Below are 8,376 nucleotides of genomic sequence, written 5' to 3'. Positions count from 1 at the left end.
TGGTGCACATACCTTTGAAGTGTATAAGAGAGAGAGAGATAAATGGATAGGGACAGACAGACAGACAGGCAGACAGACAGGCAGGCAGACAGACAGGCAGAGTGGTGGGTTTGGATGTTTTGTGTGTGTGTTTGCATGCGTGTGCAACAAAGGCTTCAAGTTAATGTTTGCATGAGACTGTGTGTGAGTGTGAGTGTGTGTGGTGGGTGTGTGACAGAGCAGCGCCTCCCCTCCTCGTAGTGATTTATGCCCTGTGTAAGTCATTGATACACGCCGCTTGTGTTTTTATTCAAAGCTCCCCCTCTTGTTTCCCTTCCATCTCCTTTTGTCCCCAGAGGACAAGGCCCGGAGCACTTCCACCTCACCAGGAATGCCGATTGGCTGAGTCAGCCGGGGTAGCAGCAGGTCGCGCCCTTGTTGTACACACAGAAGGTTAGTGCACACAAAAAAAAGTAGAAAAAAGTGCTGTCTTTCAATTTTAATGGCCTCTTTCGCAGACACACACTGACACGTGATGGTAAGGAAATACCATCGGCACGCAGGCAGACACTCACAGGTGTACACAATGAGTCAATTCATAATTCCTTTGAACACATAAACAGGCCAAAATCCATCTGAACGAGCAAATAGGTAGCCAAATTTATTCTGACAGGTAAATTGCAGCTTCCACTTATTTCACCTCTCTAAAAGGTAACCGGAAAGCTGTAGCTGGGTGACATTTATATCATGGGAATGATATAATACCTGTATTATATCATTCCCATTTGGTGGCCTCCATCGGCGCACAGATCCACACTCAGAGACCTGTGTGGCTGCTCTCTGTCTGTCTGGTCCAAAGCCATTGATCCCCGGCCAGCAGGGACTGGATTTGTCCCATGATGTCAGAAAACCTGGCCGTTGTGCCCCAGCAGTGCTGCCAGGTTCATGTACAGACGTCTCCCCCCTCCGTCCAAGCGTCCTGCCCTCCTGCTGCTGCTGCTGCTGCTGCTGCTGCTGCTGCTGCTGCTGCTGCTGCTGCTGCTGCTGCTGCTGCTGCTGCTGCTGCTGCTGCTGCTGTGGAGGTAAGCTCCTTGAGAATCACTCTAATATGATTACCTGGGCTCCTCTGGTCTTAGAGGACGTTTTGCTATAGAGCAGTAAAATTAATCCACAATCCACTTTGCTTGTTTAACAGCCAGACGTCAACTGATGAGCACGAGAAGATAAAAGGAGGCTGTGAGAGGAGAGGCATTAGCTGGACAAATGAAATCACCTTGAATGGGTGACAGATGTCAGATAATTAATGGTTTACTCCAACTTTTAAGGTCAAGTCAACAAAACGTACTGTAGAAGAAGACAAGGGGGCTGGAATATTTTTATTTGGAAACACATCAGATCATGGTTTATTGCTATAATCTTTCATCAGGTAGAACATCTTTTGCAAATCATGTTGAGTCATAGGGCAGCGCGTACGTTAAAAAGGAATGCAGAGACCTTTAAATATCTCTGTGTATGACAACCTTTTCCTCAGAGATTTCAGGCTGGACATTCTCCCACATGTTGGAGCTTATTTCTAGCCCCTGTTATAGTGCCAGAAATAAAAATGACAGCTGTTTTCCTCTGAAAGGCTGTCTCATCTGCAAAACCTTTCACTAGCTCTTCTCTGGGAGCTCTTTATGCAAACAGAAGTGTTGACAAATACAGAAAATGTTGCTCGATTCAGCCTCGCGGTCAATCAGAGGCCCTCTTCAGTTTGGAGAAAAGTAGGATGGAGACAGTCCTGGAATATACTGAACAGAATCCAAAAACAATCGCTCACCCAAGCTCGCTTTTTCAGTCCAAAGTGTTTGGCTTCATCTCGGAGTCTGTCAGAGACCACAAACATGGCTACCATCAACCTCAGCAGAGAGAGAGATGAGGCTTAACTGAGTTTTCGCTCAGGTGGACAAAAAGTGCAGCAGAGTCATTTGTCTTCCTGCAGGTCAACCAGAATCAGGCCGGATGAGAAGTGCACACAGCACAAAACAGCAACTGGTCCGAAAAAGTTGGCAAGGAAAAAGCCGAGGCACATCTGAGGGAATCATTAACTGTCAGACGACCCACGAGTAACAGAAACAGATCAAGAATTTGGGATTCATCTTGTGCAAGTCCATAAAACCAGGAACAGATTCTGTGTGACATCACTTTGCCAATGAAGTACAGTTTTATTTCTGTCAGAGATCTGATTACTGCCATTGTTGTCGGTGCTTTAATGTTTTTCCACGAAAAGCTGCTTGCATGAAACGCTTTTGCAAACCTGTACCTGACCTTAGAAATGACACATTCCACTTCTATCGTGGGCATGCAGCTGAAGCTCTAATAAAGAGTCGATAAGTTAGTTTTACATATATATTATATAAAAAACTGATTTTATACCACAAAAATATTACATCAGATTCATTGATGCATTACTAATGTACTGAAAATAGTTTTGTTTGGCTTGACGGGAATTTCCTGCATGGTGTTGACCGCAAAAATTACAATAAAAAATTAATGGAAACGTCTCTTTCCAGAAGCAGTTTTCCTTTTACTTTGGCTAAACTGCAGAATATGACTGTTTATTTAGGAGAGTAGTTCCACTGAACACTGTGTTGTGACACGCTGCTATAGATTGTTGTAAATCAAGTTTTAATGTTTAATGAAGTTGCACAAACCCTCTGAACTCCAAATAATTTCTGTGATTTATTTAATATGAGCTCATTTTTTACAGCAATATTAAGTCCTGCACATTCATGGAAACAGTACGACCATGGCTGGAGGCAGAGAGAAGTAAAATGTTTTATGTGTGGTGTGCAGCAGTTAGAATGCCATAAATCAGAAAAAAAACAAGCAAAACTAAAGTTGCATTTGGGTCAATATAGAATTGCATGCTTGTCTCCTACCTGCTTTGTGTAAACACAACCTGCAGTTCAACCCAGTGCACCTGAAACAGCTGAGTCGGTCGTATTGTTTCGTTTCTGCTGATGAGTGCAAACTTTTTTGTTTTATACAGGATCTGGTTCCTGCAAACAGTTTATATTTGGCACATCTTTTTTAATGAGACATGCAGAATAAAGTATTTTTTGATGAAGCATCATGATTTTAAGCTCAGATTTGATTCATTTTCCCACTGGAACTGCACGTACCAAATGATACATTCATGGACTAATGGAAAGTTAAAAATCTGATGATTCTTTATTACTACCTAAAGATAACATGCTTTCCATGGTTGTAATGTGTCAAGGGTATATGGTAGCAAAAATCTCACATGATAATGTCTGAAATACCTGAACACATAACTGCAGTTTTCTTAATGAATAGGTAGATAAGTGACAAATAAGTTTCTTTATAATCTCAGTAGCCAAATACTTTTATCCACCAGGCCTGTAATCAAGGTCACAGTTGCAATAAAATGTCCTTCAAAGGGATTTTAAACAGGATTTTTATAAATTTTGTTAAGTACTAGCTACTGCATGTGTGAAATAAAGAATGCATGAAGAATGAAAATGTCAGTGTTTTTTGTTTTTTTATCATTTTATTTTAGATTTGCCAGCTTTAATTTACAAGTTTTTTGAAAATTAGCTGTTACATCTTTAAATATGTGTAAATTTGCACAACTAGCCCATGGACAAAGTGTTGAAAAATGAGCATAAAAATGTGAAAGAAAACGTGTCATGCATCTCCAAAATCTCAAAATTGACAAGTGCATGAAGACACCATGTTTTTTGGCAGTAACATCCATATTTCCCATCTTTTTCTTTACAATCAATTTTTATTTTCAACACGGTGTTTACATGTTGTGCTTTTTTTCCCTTTTTAGGTAAAGGGGCTACATTCAGCTATCAGAGCAGCAGTTTTTCATGAGTTCATCAGATATGTTGCGTGTTACTAAATAACACTGTATGACAGAAGTACAGCTGTGAGATCAGTGTGGATAAGAACATTTATTAATGCATCACTTTGGCAGAACACGATGCTGTTTTTGGGATCGAGTTTATGGTTATAAGATGATCTCTGTAAACACACGTCCCGCTGATAGAAAAGGCAAGGCATTATTAAGATGTTTTGTTTACTTCACGACCGTTTCAAAAAAATTGTCCGTGACATAATCTGTTCGTGAACCTCTGCATTAAGCGAGGAGGAGAGAATTAATTTGTCATAACATGTTCTGCATATGGTCACCGTATGATAGTCATAACCACTTTTCATAGAGGAGTACGGCCATTATCTCCGTGTGCTTTGTCATTCTAATAGCTGTTGAAGACATAGATGAATAAGCTGAATGGCAGACCTGCGATTCTCACTGCCAAGATGGATATTAATGGAAGCTTGTGAAGACAGATCTGAGCCACTGGCCTTCACAGATACAGATGGAGCACGCAGGGATATCATGAAGCTGATAGCAGAGGACAAGTGACACTGAGCATCGAAGATGAGCTAAAGCTTTGGTACTTTACTGCACTAGATTGTGGAGTTTATGTGCATCTATAAGTGGACGATATACGAAACAGCTGGTGATTTCCTGTATGAATCAGCTCCCTAATAAAATGCATGCTGGTTTGTACAGCTACATAAATGTACAGTGGAATAAGACTTTTCTGAATTTTAGAGGAAAGAACAAAAACATTACACTCAAGCATTTTCAGACAAGAGAGATCAGTTTCTTAGCTTATCCATATTCCAAATTATTCATTGACATACGCTCTAAAACATGGGTGTCAAACTCCTTTTTGTTCAGGGGTCACATTCAGCTCAATTTGATCTCCAGTAGGCCGACCAGTAAAATTGTAACAAAATATCCTATAAATAACTATAACTCCAAATGTTTCTCTTTGTTTTAGTGCAAAAAAGTACATTCTGACAATGTTCACATTTAATGAGCTATCTTTTTACAAAACATTATGAACAACCTGAAATTTCTTAAGCAAAATATATGAAATTTCAACAGTATTATGCCTCATCACAACTTACAGATCACAGTGGATCTACAAAGGCACAAAAAATTTAGTCACAAGTATCTGGAACTGAAAAATACAGTATTTTACAACTTGTCAAGATCTAGAAATTATTTTAAATTCCCACTCATTTCCACATCTGTGTAATAATCTTGACACATCGCACCACACAAACTAAAGTGGGAACTATTAAGGAAAAAGGCTAAGTTGCCCCCCTGCCTTGTAAATGTTTAAAATTTATCTATAAAAATACACAAAAGTTGTGGCACTGCATTAACAATAGGGTTCAACCAATATTTGGATGATGTTCATTTTGTCGTTGACTATCATAGGATAACGTTATTTCTTTTACACCGACAAACCAAAGATAAGATGGTTTTACCTTAGCTGACATGTTTCAACAGCAACTGCAGTCTTCTTCAGAGCGTCATCTGACGTGTGCTGACGTGTCCTTTTTATCAGGTGAGCGGTCTGACAGTTTGTCAATTTATTGTGTGCTGTTAAGGACTTGGGTAAAACATCTCCGTGTTCCGGCACAGTAAAGCTCTCAGAGAAAGCCTGGAGAAAAGAATCCAGACCTACCTGCAGTCTACACGACCAATCATTGAGCTGTATGAGAAGCACGGCAAGGTGCGCACTGTAGACGCCATACAGCGCATAATGAAAAAACACATCAATACAGCAGTAAAACCACATACAAAACTCCAGCAGCTATTAGTCCATCCCAAAGACAAAATAGAACCGGACAAGAAATGCAACATCATTTATGAAATTCCGTGCAAATCTTGCGAGAAAACATACATTGGAGAAACAGGTAGATCATTCAACACAAGATGAAAAACACCAGACAGAATGCGAAAAGGAAACAATCGGACGACTCACAAGAACACAAAAAGAAAAAGCCGAACAAGAAAACAAAAAATCAGCCATCACGGATCACTGCAAAAGAAATAATCATATCATGGACTGGGACGGGGGGAGGATTGTAACATCGGAGACTAACAAACATAAACGATGGATCAAGGAGGCCATCGAGATCAGGAAGCGGGCGAGCTGCTCCATGAACCGGGATGAGGGGGTCTACACCCTCTAATACCTGGGACTCCATCCTCCAGAGACCACCTGACGGCAGGGGGCGTGGCCTATCTGACAGATTCTGACAGATCTGTCAGACCGGTCACCTGATAAAAAGGACACGTCAGCACACGTCAGATGACGCTCTGAAGAAGACTGCAGTTGCAGTTGAAATACGTCAGCTAAGGTAAAACCATCTTATCTTTGATTTGTCGGTGTAAAAGAAATAACGTTATCCTACACTGTAACAAATTGCTGTAAAAATACAGCATATTTTTTACAGTAATATACCGTTCTTTGTAAATACAGCTGAATACTGTAAATTCATGTGTTTTTAAAGAACAAAATATTAACAGCAAGCTACCGTACAATCTTACAGCAGATTACAGTATTTTTCTGGTTTGGGTTGATTTGAGTGTGACTGTTGCTGCAGTCCGACCGTTGCTCTTCTCGGCAAATTTTTCCTGCACATCACCGCATTTAGCAAACAGTCAACACACAGAAGTGACGAAATAGGTTTAAAATAGTATGTATCACTGATTTTACTCATTTCTGAGGGAAGAATTGGGAGAAAAGGAAGAACTGAGGACGACGATTTTCGGCCCGGCTCAGACCTGCAGGGACCACCTGGAGCTGATCCATCCTGGTCCTATGGTTCACTTAACAAGGTAACTGTGATTTTTGAAAAAGTCAGCCTTACTTTTAATTGTGTCGGTCTGTTTTATGTTTTATTCTGTGACAGTAACATAAACACAGCCAAGTTGGTTACTGCTTGGTGTTAGCCACGAGTCGCTAGCATGAATGCTAACGTTTCCCACACTGTTAGCTAGCAGCTAGCTAGCTAGCATACTCTCCTTTGGCTGCAGAGTGGACACAACGTTGGGTCTTTCTTTTAAACCAGACCAGGAAAATGAATTTCTAAGCAACCAGATCCAACTAGGTTAGGTTAGCTATCTCTGTCTTTCGTGTAATTTTTGATCAACCATAATGTGATGCTCCACTGATCTGTTATCAAATCTCCACATGTACTTGTCTGCATTCAAACATTTAGGTAATTTCAAGTTTTAAAAAGGTTTGTAGGATGTGTCATGTTGCTCTTCTCTACACTTAGGAAAGGTAAATTTGGGTGTTATGCAAACAGCTGCAAAAATTAGATTCAAATGTGTATTGAACTAAACAGCTGTTTTAAGTGGAAGCCTCTGTTTTGCTTAATAATTTGAGTTTCCTGTTTATTTTTGTTTGTATGTTTGTTTGTTTTTTTGATGAATGTGACAGAGTTCCATATTATGTTCAAGGGATCTTTGCCTACCACGCCTAATATATTCTTTCTTTGTCATTTCGTTGTAGGTGCTTTCTTGGTATCAACCCTGAGAGGGGAACAAAGACCAGCCAGGAGAAGGTGATGTCCAAGAGGTCGGGGAAGCTGTTCCAGAAAAGACATCTACTGTAAATCCACATGTAGCCTCCTTTATAAAAAGACTGATGGACTCTGAGTGGGACTTCATGTAAACCCACAACACCTCTCCACACAGAACCTCACTTTCACAGAGGAAAAGCCCAGTCTGCACCCAGATGTTCATGTTGTCATTTTAAGGTAACAAGTCTCAGTATTGTGTTGGGTTCAGTATAAAATACTTCAGTTCCAGGTTTGCTCCTTGACTTGGTGTTTATTGAACATGATCATGAGTTATGAAAGACTGATTCTAAAGGCAGGGTACCTGAAATGTGATATGCAATTTTTAAACAGATTGTTGACAACCTGTTAAACATCATTAATTGTTTTTATAGATTTTATTTTACAAGACTTGAATTGCTTGAAATTTGTTAGCTGCTGAATGTGTTCAATGCAGTAGTTAAATAATTTAAATGATATATAGGTGTCTTTTGTTACAGTTCAGGAAAAATGGAAACCAAACTCAGTGTACCTGAACTAGAACATGCACAATGGAAACCTGTTCAGCATGAGGAAATGATTGTATGTTACTAAAATTTAATGGGTTAAATAAGTCAGTTTTTGAACTATGTTTGATACAGAGTTGGCTTTAATAAAAGCTTAATGTTGAAAAGTCATCTCTTGTCTGAGCCATTTCTATGCTATGCTATTTCCTGGGGCTTTCAAAATGAAAGCCCCAGGAAATAGCTCTCTAAACAGCATAATACTGTAATATTTTTTACATTAATATACTGTTGGTGTAGAATACGGTAGGATTACTGTAAAATAACAGTGCGCTGCTGGCAACTTTAGCTGCCAGCTCTTTACTGTAAATTTACAGGGAAATTTCTTGGAGTGTGGGGTTCAACCAAACCAAACTCAGTCATATTGAAGCTGCTGAGTCACATTATATTGCAC

General features: G+C 39.8%; 1 long non-coding RNA gene across 1 annotated transcript; it reads left to right on the top strand.

Annotated features, from left to right (window-relative positions):
* The first annotated feature begins 6,112 nt into the window (after window positions 1-6,112).
* On the top strand, window positions 6,113-8,096 carry LOC118471139 (uncharacterized). The gene is made up of 3 exons (XR_004848365.2): window positions 6,113-6,213; window positions 6,589-6,694; window positions 7,374-8,096. It is a non-coding gene; the product is annotated as an uncharacterized LOC118471139 (long non-coding RNA).
* The last annotated feature ends 280 nt before the right edge of the window (window positions 8,097-8,376 follow it).

Source organism: Amphiprion ocellaris, chromosome 8 (genome assembly GCF_022539595.1).
Source record: "Amphiprion ocellaris isolate individual 3 ecotype Okinawa chromosome 8, ASM2253959v1, whole genome shotgun sequence".
Taxonomy (NCBI): domain Eukaryota; kingdom Metazoa; phylum Chordata; class Actinopteri; family Pomacentridae; genus Amphiprion; species Amphiprion ocellaris.
This window is presented reverse-complemented; position numbering and strand designations above follow the sequence as displayed.